This window comes from Ornithorhynchus anatinus, chromosome 18 (assembly GCF_004115215.2).
Source record: "Ornithorhynchus anatinus isolate Pmale09 chromosome 18, mOrnAna1.pri.v4, whole genome shotgun sequence".
NCBI lineage: Eukaryota > Metazoa > Chordata > Mammalia > Monotremata > Ornithorhynchidae > Ornithorhynchus > Ornithorhynchus anatinus.
In genome coordinates this window covers 28,042,018-28,056,263 of record NC_041745.1, presented here as the reverse complement: position 1 = coordinate 28,056,263, position 14,246 = coordinate 28,042,018, and the positions used below count along the sequence as shown (strand labels likewise).

Here is a 14,246-nt window from a genome sequence, read left to right as displayed (position 1 = left end):
GCGTCCCCCCCCCCGCGAGGAACGTTCACGGCAGCCAATCGCCTTCCTCTCCAGCTCCAGCCGCACGACCGAGGAGGCGACCCTGCCCGTCGCGGCAACCAATCCGCCGCCGGCGCCCGGCCCCCTCCCCTCCGCACCCGCCAATCAGAGACGAGGGACCCCCAGGGGCTCGCCTCTCATTGGCCAGCCCCGCACCGACGGGCGATGTTGACAACGGGGGAGCGCCGGCCCCGCCCCTCCAGCCCCGGGTGGTGAGTGACGGCGGAGCGGGCCAATGGGCGCGCAGGCCTCGGCTGGGAGGCGGGGCCCGGGCGGAGGGCTTGGTCCAATGGCGGCGGGCCCTCCCGCGGAGGGGGCGGGGCTTAGACGTGGCCGCTGGTTTGGAGGCTCCGCGGCGCGTGCGTGGCCGCTGATGGAGCGCGCGACGCGGCCGGGCCGCCTGGGCCTGGCGCTGCTGCTGCTGCAGCTGCTGCAGCTGCTGCAGCTGCAGGAAGGCGCGCTGCAACCGCTGCAACCGCTGCAGCGTCCCGTGGCCGCCGCCGAAGTGACGGTGGAAGACGCCGCCGGGGACCAGGAGCCGGACGACGAGCCGGACCCGCGGCCGAGCAGCAGGTGGGACCCCCCCCCCCCGAGCGCTTAGCACAGTGCTGTGCACATAGCAAGCTCCCAATAAATATTATTGAATAAATGCATTCATTCAATCGCCAAACTAACTCTCTTCAAAGAGCTCACCTCCTCCAGGAGGCCTTCCCAGACTGAGCCCCCCTTTCCCTCTGCTCCTCCTCCCCCCAGCACTCTGCTCATTTGCATATATTATTTATGACCCTGTTTATTAATGAGGTGCACAGCCCCTTCATTCTCTTTATCTCCATGATTGTTGTTTTGTTTTGTGTCTGTCTCCCCCGTTGAGGCTTTGAGCCGATCATGGGGCAGGGCTGGTCTCTAACTGCTGCCCAGTTGGGCAGTCCAAGCGCTTAGCACAGTGCTGTGCACATAGCAGGCGCTTAATAAATATTATTGAATAAATGCATTCATTCATTCGCCAAACTAACTCTCTTCAAAGCCCTCCTGAGAGCTCACCTCCTCCAGGAGGCCTTCCCAGACTGAGCCCCCCCTTTCCCTCTGCTCCCCCTCCCCTCAACACTGTGCTCATTTGTATATATTATTTTTTACACTCTTTATTATGTTAATGAGCTGGCCATCCCCTTGATTCTGTTTATCCCGATGATGATGTTTTTGTTTTGTTCTGCTCTGCTGTCTGTCTCCCCCGTTTAACTGTGAGCCCAGCACTGGGCAGGGATTGTCGCTATCTGTCGCCCAATTGTCCATTCCAAGCGGTTAGCACAGTGCTGTGCACACAGTAAGCGCTCAATAAATAGTATCGAATGAATGCATTCATTCATTCGCCAAACTGACTCTCTTCGAAGCCCTAATGAGAGCTCACCTCCTCCAGGAGGCCTTCCCAGACTGAGCCCCCCTTTGCCCCCTGCTCCTCCTCCCCTAAGCACTGTGCTCATTTGTATATGTTATTTATGACCCTATTTATTTTGTTAATGAACTGTCCATTCCCTTGATTCTATTCATCTTGGTGGTGGTGTTTTTGTTTTGTTTTTTGCTCTACTGTCTGTCTCCCCCGTTTAGACTGTGAGCCCATCATTGGGCAGGGACTGTCTCTTTCTGGCCCAATTGTCCATTCCAAGTGCTTAGCACAGTGCTCTGCACACAGTAAGCGCTCAATAAATAGTATCGAATGAATGAAGGCGCCTGTTATGGCCCCCCCAACCCCTGCTGAGGTCAGGGAGCAGAACAGGGAAGTCGCCTGACCCGGGACCTGGGTTCTGATCCCGCCCCCCAGCCGCTTGGCTGCCGTGTGACCTTGGGTCAGTCGTTTTCCCTGGGCTTCGGTGACCTCCTCTGTAAAAATCTTATTGTTATGGTATTTGTTAAGTGCTTACTCTGTGTCAAGCACTGTTCTAAGCAGTGAGATGGATGGGGACTGACTGGTTTGTATCCACCCCAGCACATAGTAATAACGACAGTAGTATTTATTAAGCACTTACTATGTGCCAAGCACTGTTCTAAGCAGTGAGATGTGGGACAGGGACTGATTGGCTTGTATCCACCCCAGCGCTTATTAATAACAACACTAGTATTTATTAAGCTCTATGTGCCAACCAGTGTTCTAAGGGGCAGGGACTGATTAGCTTGTATCCACCCCAGTGCTTAGTAATAATAATATTTATTAAATGCTTACTCTGTAACATACTTTAACTTACTATAACAGCCAAGCACTGTTCTAAATGCTGGGGTGGATGCAGGGTAAGCAGATTGTCCCACATGGGGCTTGCATTATTTAATCCCCATTTTACAGATGAGGTCACTGAGGCCCAGAGAAGTTAAGTCACTCGCTTAAAGTCACACAGCTGACAAGTGCAGAGCCGGAATTAGAACCCACATCCTCTGACTCCCAGGCCCAGGCTCTTTCCCCAAGCCACGCTTACTATATGCCAAGCACTGTTCTGAGCTATGAACCCTATGTGGGACAGGGACTGATTAGCTTGTATCCACCCAAGTCCTTATAAATATTAACAATAATATTTATTAAGCGCTAACTGTGCCAAGCACTGTTCTAAGCACTGGGGTGGCTACAAGGTAATCAGGCTGTCCCACATGGGGCTCACAGCATTGACAGATGAGGTCACTGAGGCCCAGAGAAGTGTAGTGGCTTGCCCATGGTCACCCAGCAGACAAGTGGCGGAGTCGGGATTAGAACCCACGTCCTCTGACTCCCAAGCCCAGGCTCTTGTCACCAGGCCTTCCTGCTTCTCATAGTAAGTGCTTAACAGATACCATTACAAAAAAAAATAAAATAGGAAATTAGTCACTCGGGTGGGGTGGTGGGAGAGGAGCAAAGCGGAAGATTTCTGGTTGTTTCTGTTCCCCAGCACTCCCTCCCCAATCAGTGGTATTTACTGAGCGCCTACAGGGTGCCGAGCACTGTAGTAAGCGCTTGGGAGAGTAAGTGTAACATCGTGAGCTTGCATCGCACTCTGAGCTACTCACAGAGCTCTGATCAGTATTTGAAAGGAAAGTGCACATTTCCTCTCTTCCTCTTTTTCATCCTCAGTAATGTTAGGAGCCTCCCAGACCAGATTTTTTGTTTTGGTGCATGTTGGAGTGGCAGGAGAGACAGCGTCCCTTTGATATCAACATTGTTTTTAAAAGGGATGTGAGAGCGAGGTATTTTCTGAACGGCATCCTGGCCTGAAGAGTCCTTAATTTCTGCCTCTGTTGGCTCTCCGAGTTTCTTTTGATTCTGAAAATAATGTGCTGCAGACAAAAACAGCCTTTCTTAGCCACCTCAGTGACTGTACTTTGTTATTACACTAGAGTTGGAGAAAACGGTTTTCCCCGCCAGTATCTTGCCCTGGAAGGGTTTTGTTTTGACTTCAGCCTGTTTTCCAAACTCCAACCAGTGGTATCTAAATGATTTTATTTAGTACTGTTTTTTCAGATCATTCTGCAGCTAATTAAACCTCCCATCATCTCTGGTTCAGTGTGCCAAATCTCCAGATGAGAAACTGCAGTTGGAGGAATTAGGAGAACTGCAGAATATCAGTGGTTAGAACCAATAATGTGGAATATACCGAAAACCAATAGCTCCCAAATGATTGCACAATAACCTTTTTGTGTTAAAAACCCAAACTCTTATCAGGAGACAAATTATTATTAGCTTAATCCCGATGGTATGTAGTTACTGTTTAAGTATTTAGTATGAAGAACAGCTTAGAGAAGACAATAAGTTGCATATGTTTATTTCTCAGAAGTGCTACCGTAGTTTCATAATTCGTATCTTAGACCTGCTTGCAATTCTTCCTACAGATCTTTCAACCGATGGTTGTAAGCAACAAAAAGAGAACCAAAGTTTTTGAAGTCAAAAAGTCTAGATTCAAATAAGCCAAGGAAGATTCTTTCAAAGCTAACTCTCTTTTTGCTGAAATGTAACGATCATTCAACATTCTTAAACACAAGTTTTTATAAAGCAACAAAACCAGAAGACATGAGTGCACAATAACAAGCCAACATCCTGTGGGAAGTCGAGGAGGTGGAGCAAAGGAAACTAGCTAACCCAAGCGTTCATGACAAAACAGCTGGGGAGAGTAATTGATGAAATTATGGAACCCAATTTAATTCTGTGCACATTATTGAATATTTTGTTTATTCCTGTTTGTTTTTGATTACTGGGTTCTCATCCCGGCTATGCCACTTGTCTGCTGTGTGATCGTGGGCAAATGATTTCCCTTCTCTGTACCTCTGTAAAATGTACCTCATCTCTAAAATGGACATTAAGATTGTGAGCCCCAAGTGGGACATGGACTCTGTCCAACCTAATTAGCTTGCATCCACCCCAACGCTCAGTACGATGCCTGCCACAGGATAAGTGCTTTAGCAAATACCATAAAAGTTACTATTTATTTTTCTCCAATGAAAGAACATAGGCTTGATACCCAACCCTGGAGAAAACATAAAATCAAAGCAGACATGCTTATTTGTTTCTGGACTGGTCTTTTTCTTACTGGAAATGTGCCATTGTGAATCCTACAAGTCATTTTCACTGAAATTTTTAGTGCTTACCCTGCATAATTTGTCTTTGAAGATGAGCTAAAATAAATTCATTTTGGCTGACAGTCTCATAGCAGGTTCCTTCCCTAATTAAAGACAAAAATTTCTGGATTTTAATATTTTACATGTGGCATTATAGTTGGTGACAGATTACCATATATACATTCTTTCTTAGAAGTTGAAGTAAAATATCAAGAGTTCTGTTTTTTCAACAGACAAAACTTTGACTACTCAACTTACTGTGTTTGTCCACATAAAGTTTAGCTATTAATGTATGTTGGAATGTTTACACTTAAGAGCAATTTCAAAAGGTGTTTGGAAAAACCATTATGAACTTTAGTATTGCTTATCCCAGCAATAAGTAGGTCATAACAATCATAAAAAATGGTATTCTAACTTACTATGTGCCAAGCACTAAACTAAGCACTTGAATAGATTCAGCATAAGCAAATCAGACCTGGCACCTGTACCACCTGGGGTTCACAAACTAGAGAAACAGCGTGTCTCAGTGGAAAGAGCCCGGGCTTGGGAGTCAGAGGTCGTGGGTTCTAATCCCAGCTCCGCCACTTGTCAGCTGTGTGACTTTGGGCAAGTCTCTTTACTTCTCTGTTGCCTCAGTGACCTCATCTGTAAAATGGGGATTAAGACTGTGAGCCCCAAGTGGGGCAATCTGATCACCTTGTATTCCCCCCAGCGCTTAGAACAGTGCTTCACACATAGTAGGTGCTTAACAAATACCATCATTATTATTATTATTAAAGGAGAACACAACTACTTTTTCCCCATTTCCACAGATGAACAAACTAAGGCACAGAAAAGTTCAGTGACTAACCCAGGGTCACTTAGCAGGCAAGTGGCAGAGGTCAGATTAGAACCCAGGTCATCCGACTTCCAGGCTTATGCTGTTTCCCTTATGTCACACTGCTTCTCTTGCGAAAACCACAGGGGCATGGCCACCCAGAGATTACCACAAGAGAGTGTTTGGTAGAACCGGGAACTCACAAGTTTCAGATCCACAATTAGTTGTATCCCAGAACGCTGCTTGGAGATCCAGGTTAGGCTTTGGTATCCTCAGGACCAGAAGATGCTGCCAAAATGAAGTCAGTAGAAACAGGAGGCCATATTCTAAAGGAGGAAGAATGGATCTGACAGATATTTATGAGGAGGAGGGAACAGGGAGATCATGGAAGGAAGAGACTGAACATTCATGTAATGGAAAGAATTACTGGAATATAAAGCAGACGGAAAGAAGGAGAAATTTAGGAATGAATTTAGGAATGAAAAGTGACCTACAAATTTGTATCAGGACCAAAGAGGGGAACCATCCTACAAGACCTGTACTTCTCTTCTCATGTGTCTCAATGGGTAGGTCACTGAGTTGGGGATTTCTCTTTTCTGCTCTCAGGATTTGTTCAGTCAGTCGTATTTATTGAGTGCTTACTGTGTGCAGAGCACTGTACTAAGAGCTTTAGAGAGGATATTGCAACTATAAACAGACACATTCCCTGTCCACAACGAGCTTACAGTTTAATGGCATCATTTAAGCTCTTACAGTGTTCCAGACACTGTTCTAAGTTTTGGAGTAGGTTCAAGGTAATCAGATTGGACCCAATCCATGTCCTTCACAGGACTCACAGTCCTAATCCCCGTTTTACAGATGAGGTGACTGAGCCAAAGAAAAGTAAAGTGACTTGTTCCAGTTTACACAGCAGACAAGTGGTGGAGCAGGGATTAGAACACAGATCCTTCCAACTCCCAGGCCTGTGTTCTATCCACTAGGCCTTGATGCTTCTCCTGAATGTTACTTTACCTCTCTGCCTCAATGCCCTCTCTCTTAAAAAAAAACACACAAAACTATCTTTATATAATAATATTTTTGGGAAAAGACTGCTAAATAGGATTTGCCATTTTTCTTTGTTCATAATAAAATATAATGTTCCCGTGAGGACAAATTGAACTCCGTATTGATGATGAGTTTAAAATGTCTTAGCCACCAATTATATTTTACTTTAAAAACTCTTGTGATCCAGAAACACTGGCTCTCTAAATTTGTTTTAATTTGGGGCATGGTTGATCTTGTGATGATGGATAATCAAATAAAGGTGGAATGATTTGGAAAATAATGTTTGCTTATTAGGTGAGGTCTAGGAAATAGAGTCCAACCAGGGATAGTTTAAGAGTTTCCCTGGACAGGTACTCAACAGAAATGTCAAATAACTGGTTAAATTGTGCAAGCATTTTTTTTAGCTTTATATTTTACGAGGACAAAGGATGCTTGAGAAATTTCAAAATAAGATGATCAAATGTAAGAAATTCATATTTGTAGTTTCTATCACCTTTTTTTGTTGAAGTTGCATGGTGCAGTGGGTGAAGCCAAAACTGTTCCCTTTTCTGACTCTAAAGAGGGAATTCAGGAGAGTTAAGGGCATGTAACTCATCAGGAAATAAGAAGCAAAGCTGTAAATAGAATTGGAGAAGATGAGCAATAGGTGGTTGTTTTGGGAAGCTCAACAGAAGTTTATTTTATAATCCACCCTATGATGGTGAGTAAATGACTGGACAGTGAGCTAAATTGGTTGGGGGGGAAAGTAAAACAATAGGGGAACTGGGTGAAATGAAAGTAATTCTGAGGAGAAAAGTATCACTCTCTGAAACAGTTATAGACTTATGGTATACAGTTGTAACAGTTCATATAAAAAGCACATTCTCCCTCCCCTCCACCACCAGGTGGGAAACAGAAGCAGTTGAAAGTTTTACAGATAATTACTAAAATTGTTTTAAGTTTGTCCAGATGTTTTTAAGTCTTTAAGCCATATAGCCAAATGCACTTTTTTCTTTGAAAGTGCCTTAAACACCTTTCTTAGCCATCAGCTAGAATATTATAAATAAGATAGATCAGTCATGGAGAGAGGACAGATGCCCTTGAACAGGTCTTTTTAATGCCCTGTTTTCACCTTAAGTTAATTTTCATTTTAACCCATGTTTACCCACATCTTCAATCTTTCCCTCTCCTTTCCTGGTGGAACAAAATCCAACTGGTTTTGTTGTTCTTCCATAATTGTTTTAGGTCCTGTATTGGACTGACTGAAACTTAAATAAGTATTTGATCTTTTCAGAATTTGTAAGGTATAATCATTTAATATTTGGTGCGTGACTTGTTTTTCTTTCAACTTCACACAAAATGAAGACCCTGGTAGAGATTCAGAAAGCAGTGTGGCCTGGTGAATAGAGCATGGGCCTGGGAGTCAAAAGGACCTGGGTTCTAATTCTCGCGCTGTCATCTTTCTGCTTTTTGACCTTGGGTGAAGTCACTTGACTTTCATTCATTCAGTAGTATTTATTGAGCGCTTACTATGTGCAGAGCACCGTACTGAGTGCTTGGAATGTACAATTCAGCAACAGATAGAGACAATCCCTGCCCAGTGTCGGGCTCACAGTCTAACTGGGGGAGACAGATGGCAGAGCAAAACAGAACAAAACTGTGCCTCAGTTCCCTCATCTGTGAAATGGGGATTAAGGCTGAAGAACATGGACTGAGTCCAACCTGACTACCTTGTCTTTACTCCAGCGCTTAGTACAGTGCCTGGTACATACTAAGCACTTGAGTACCATTAAGAAAAAAAATGTGGGGGCAGACTGTACAGGATTATTTCTATGCCTTTCCAAATGGACATGGGCTACTTAAAACTAAGGGACTGCTGCTTTTCAGATGCAGATGGTGAAACTGTCTTCACCATCATATTCTTGACTTAGCAGCTCTTCTTGGTTGGAGATAGAACTCCTGAATAATGCCAGGAGTCTGATTAGCTAATGGTAGTAGAAATAAAATTGGCCAAAATAGGAGATATGGGAGTCTCTTTCTCTGGCTTTGGTGTGTTGGGTTTTTTTTTGGGTATTTAAGAAGTTACTATGTGCCATTCATTTATTGTCATATTTATTGAGCACTCACTGTGTGCAAGCACTGTATTAAGTGCTTGGGCGAGTACAATGTAACAACAGATTCCCCATCCCCAACGAGATCACAGTCTAGAGAGGGAGCCAGGCACTATGCTAAGCACTGGGGTAGATAAAAGCTAATCAGGTTGGACAGAGTCCATGTCCCACATGTCCCCATGTCTTAATCCCCATTTTACAGATGAAGTAATGGAGGGCCAGAGAAGTTAAGCGACTTGCCTATGTTTACAGAGCAAACAAATGGCGGAGCCAGGATTAGAACCCAGGTCCTTTTGACTCCCGGGCCTGTGTTCTTTCCACTAGGCCATGATGCTTCGTTAGTTCAGTCTCTCTTAACTCTACCATGTCCCACGTAATCCCTGCCCCCAAATGCTTTCCGCATCAAACCTGTGTTCCAGGAAGTGTTATGAATATATTCCCACACAACATAAGTGGAAACTTGCTTTTCATATTGAAAGCTGATGCCACTGATGGTACATGTTCATTTGCGTGGGAAGAACCAGGTGAAAAGTCTGATACAGAGCCAACGATTCTTGTGGAGCCACCATTTGGAATGATCTAACACTGCAGCAGAATTTTGTTAGCTGGGAAAACCAGTCTTAGCAATAATTAGAATTGCAGAAATAAAGCTTTTCTCTTTCCTTCTGAAGTATTTTCTGAGTTGCTAAAGCAGTGTTAGAGACTTTCTTATCCTTAACATACCCCCTAGCAAGACTACTTTTTCTGCAGTGCTGGGGTTATCTGACAACATCTTTGTGCCTGGAGTTTTAGGCTTGTATAATATCTTGATTTTATGCAGTATTTATATTTTCAAAGTGCTTTCACGTAACCTAACTCATTTTTTGACCTCACAACATCCCTGTGAGGTAGGGAAAGGCTGGTTTTTGTTATTCCCATTGTGCAGATGGAGAGCTCCCTTCCTCCAGGAGGCTTTACCAGACTGAGCCCTCCCTTTCCCTCTGTCCCTCCTTCCCTCCGCATCGCCCCTACTCCCTCCCTCTGCTCTACCCCCTTCCCTTCCCCACAGCACTTGTGTATATTTGTGTATATTATTTATTACTCTATTTTATTAATGCGTATCTATCTATGTATTTATTTTGATGGTATTGATGCCTGACTACTAGGGTTTTTTTGACTGTCTGTCTCTCCCTTTTAGATTGTGAGCCCGTTATTGGTTAGGAATCATCTCTCTATGTGTTGCCAAATTGTACATTCCAAGCACTTAGTACAGTGATCTGCGCACAGTAAGCGCTCAATAAACACAATTGAATGAATACCCGAGGTATGAAGAAGTCAAGTGACTTGCCCAAAGTTCTCCAGCAGGCTAGCAGCCAAGTTGCTTCCATTGCACCGAAGTACCTCTCCCTGCTTTTTGCATAGAGGGATAGATGTGTTTGGAGCTTTTTGATTAGTCACTGGTATTTATTGAATGCCGAGTATTTGAAGTTTGTGAGCTTTGACTTGCTATTCTTGAAATTGTTCAAGATCCAGCATGTTCTTTGAGACAGATTTCAAAAAACTCCAAATTTTGATTGCTATTGCCCAAGTTTTTTTATTGTTTTTTTTTGTTGTTGTTATTTAGGTATTTAAGCACTTACTATGTATGCACCAGGCTCTCTTCAGAGAGCTGGAGTAGATATAAGAGAATTAAGGCTGTGAGCCCCGTGTGGGACATGGACTGCATCCAACCTAATTCCCATTTTACAGATGAGGTAACTGAGGCACAGAGAAGTGAAGTGTCTTGCCCACCAAGGTCACACAGCAGACAAGTACTGAAGCCAGAACTAGAACCCAGGTCCTTTTGACTTCCAGGCCCAGGTTCTATCTACCAGGCCGTGCTGCGTCCCTATTAGTTTTGAACTAAATAGGAGAAATACAGCTGGAATAACCACTTTATTTACAAAAAAATCCATCTGGTTCTTTTTTTTTCCAAATTTTCTAGTTAGAGTAAATATTTGGGAATTTTCTCAAATCATTTTTAATAAGAATGCTTTTGGAATTTGCAGGTCATTAGTAATCATCAGTACTCTGGATGGCCGCATTGCTGCACTTGATCCCGAGAATCGTGGTCAGAAGTACTGGGATTTAGATGTGGGATCTGGTTCCCTGGTGTCCTCTAGCCTCAGCAAACCAGAGGTAAGAATCGCCTACTAAATGTTGACCTGCCTTTTATTTTTTTTAGTAGAAAAAAATCGTTCAGTTAATACTTAATTTTCTTGGGTTGAGTATCGGCATACAAAACAAGGCCATTGAATTTTAAAGGTTAGAAACCCAGGTTGAAGAGGGACATAGGTCCCTACCTCCCTTTCCTCTACTTCCCTCCTATAAAGCATCATTCACTGTTCAGGACATCAGCAGTGTCTAGCGTTATTTCAGAAAGTCTATTTGCGGTTCGCAGACCCTGTAGATGGTAAATATCTGACTTGAAAAGTAGATTAGAAGTTATTCATGGTGAATTCTAGGCCCCTCTCTTCCATGGATTCATGTCCTGTTATAAATCATTTGATTTTTTTGGTGGCGTCGGAGTGGCTTTTTTCCTCTGTTGACTATTAAAAAATGTCAGACCGTGGCTCCTTCGTTAAGAAAGAGCCAGTCACGAAACAAGGAAGTGCAAAGGAGGGGTCCAGCCATTACTTACCTTGCCACCTGCTGCTCCTTCTTTGGCCTCCTGCTCTCCCTGCCTCATGGGTTGAACAGGTGACCTAGAGAAGCAGCGTGGCCCAGTGGATAGAACCCGGCCCTGGGAGTCAGAAGAACCTGGGTTCTAATTTCGGCTCCACCGCTTGTCTGCTGTGTGACCATGGGCAAGTCACTTCACTTCTCTGGACCTCGGTTACCTCATCTGTAAAATGGGGATTAGGACCGTAAGCCACAAGTGCAACAGGGACTGTGTCCAATCTGATTATTTTATATCTACCTCAGCATTTAGAACAGTGTCTGGCGCATAGTAAGTGCTTAACAAATACCATTTAAAAAATAAAAAAGTGGTGATAGTGGCTTTGAGGGGCACGTCCTCACCCGTACCAGTATGTCTCTCCACTGCATGTTCTTCCCATAACTCCCATGCCAGCCGAGCGAGCCCCCAGTCGTAGCCCAAATACTGTCGAAGCTTATCCGGTTTGGGGATGCAAGAATCCCTCAATCTGAAGAACTGTTTGAGAGTCCATAGGGAGAATTGGAGAGAGGGGGCTATTCGTGAATTTTAGGTGGAATCCCTGTTAATCGGAGGACTGCTATTATTCCCATGCTGGGGGGACGGAGAGGTTGATTGTCTCCTTCTCTTTCATGCTGTCTTTTCGCCTATATTTCTTGGTCAGGGAGAGCGTCTACCAACACTGTTATACTGAGCTCTCCCAAGCACTTAGTACAGTGCTTCTCCCACATTAAGTGCTCAATAAACTCCATTGATTGACACTAAGTGGGCTGAAAGTCCACCATCCTTCTCTCTGCATTCTAATAGCTTTGTTGAGAGCAAGGGGTAATATGATGGTGTTTGCATTAGTGGGTTTTATTTAGTATCTGTTAAAGTCAACAGTGAGATCAGAAAGAGGTTCGGCTGAAAAATACAAAAGGATAATATTAAAATTGATATTGAGTTCACCAGAATTTTATCTTTTTAAGTTAGCTTTGAGATGAGCGGCAAGCATTTGAGTTCCTTCCCCCACCCCCCATCCCCAACAGAAGACTGTAAGAGCTCTTGACACATGAGGTAATAAAATAGAAGTAATGCATTGCATAGCACGTTGCATGCAAACTAGCCCAGTGTGTTTTATAGAAACATAGCCATTTGTTTGCATGAAAAATGGAAGTGGAACAAAAATGTCGTAGAAAGACTGAAGCCCCGTAATATGTTAGGGAACTATATTAAAATGTAAAAAATTAACTTGGTGTGTTCAGTGAGCTTTAATTGCAAATAACTTGGTTAAATGTGTATGCCGTGGGAATGACATGAAGAATATTTTCTGGAATTTGAGATCATTGAAGCTTTGGATTGTGGCATAATAGAAGTTTGTGTAAATACCAAAACAATTGCTTTGATTTAAATTGCTGGTTTTCTGTTTTGGCCGAGTCACCCATGGAAGTTAAGAAATTAATGTTAAGCAATAGTGTTTTACTGGGAGGGGAAAAAAAAGTACGATAGTTCTTGGGACAGATCTAATGTACAGAATGCTGATGTTTACTTCAATTGCTGTGAGCTTTTCACCTTGAAGAAGTGTGGCCTAGTAGATAGAGCATGGATCTGGGAGTCAGATGGACCTGGGGTCTGATTCTAGCTCTGCCACTTGTCTGCTGTGAGACGTTGGGCAAGTCACTTCTTCCAGTAGGCCACGCTTCTGCTACTTGGTAATTAGACTCCCAAATGACTTGAAAGCAAAGCAGGGAGAGTCAAAAAAATGGGGTGTCTTCATTAAGGAGATGCTGTTGATTGTTAAGCTGAGGGACTGACCATTCAAATACAAAAGGAGGGTGTACCGAATAGGTAGCGATAATACGGTAAACCCCGATCTGAACCCGAGTTAAAACTGCCTTGTGATTTCATGAAAGATAAAATGGCATTTTGGAATTCATCAACCTGAGTCATGCTTTAATGAGTGAAGTAATCCTACTTCTGTATTCATAGTCACTGGGGAGAGACCCCCCAGAGCCATATGTCTAGTTTTAAGTATCTCAGTTGGTGCAGATTGAAAGATATTTCCAAGAGGATATTGATGAACTCCATCAGAAAGGATTAAAGGGTCTAGAAAGCCTGACCTGTGGGGCAGGATGTTAGGCTTGATGAGGCCAAGGCAAGAGAAGATTGAAGGGGCTGTGACAGCCTGCGGATTTATTAAGAGGCCCGAGTTTGTTGGGGATCACGGCAAGTCGTGTAACTGGTGCGAGAGGGCAAAGAGGAACCATTCAAGGAGTAATATCGTTAATTGGAAAGATCAAGGGCCTGGGAGTCAGAGGCCGTGGGTTCTGATCCCGGCTCTGTCATGTCTGCTGTGTGACCTAGGGCAAGTCACTTCTCTGGGCCTCAGTTACCTCATTTGCACAATGGGGATTAAGACTGTGAGTCCCATGTGGGACAAGAACTGTGTGCAACCTGGATACCTTGTATCTACCCCAGTGCTTAGTCTTTTGTATGTAGTAAGCACTCAACAAATACCACAGTTATTAATACCATCAAGAATATTGTCCCAAATAGGTCAGTGAAATTTCCAGAGCTGCTGTGTTCAGTCTGAGTGTCTGGTTTTCACTGCTAACACTACATTTCGGCGGCTTTTGGAAAATAGAACTAATCCCTACCAAAAAGGCCACCTCCATTCTAACCCTTCCCCTCTAAAGTTAACTTGTTCAAATCCAAAAGACTTAAAGCAGCGTGGAATGGTTTCTCATTCTGTTGTTGAAAATAGTCTTTGCTTATGAGTCTCTCCGTATGGCTTGGTAAGACTGACAGTTCACTTACAAATGCAGAGTGGTGAAAGACAAATTCTCTGTGGGACAGTAAGACTAAATTATCTGCGGAAACAAAATTTTGATTTTTGCCTACATTATCCAGAGTCGACCAGGAGGAGAGAAGATTGGAAATTAGTTTTTATTTATTTATTTTTTTCTGGACAGGTAATCATCAGCCAAATCTTGCCCCTGTGAATTTATTTCTACAAATCAATCTATCATATTTATTG

The 14,246-nt window shown here is 43.6% G+C and overlaps 1 protein-coding gene across 2 annotated transcripts in view; it reads left to right on the top strand.

The window, feature by feature from the left end:
- The first annotated feature begins 467 nt into the window (after window positions 1-467).
- Window positions 468-14,246, top strand: part of EIF2AK3 (eukaryotic translation initiation factor 2 alpha kinase 3) — a 53,687-nt gene continuing 39,908 nt past the window's right edge. Inside the window, exons 1-2 of one of the 2 annotated variants that reach the window (XM_029046491.2) lie at window positions 468-612; window positions 10,584-10,713. The gene's annotated coding sequence lies outside the window, so the exon portion shown is untranslated. The remainder of the gene's footprint in view (window positions 613-10,583; window positions 10,714-14,246) is intronic. The other variant, XM_029046492.2, reaches the window with a different exon arrangement.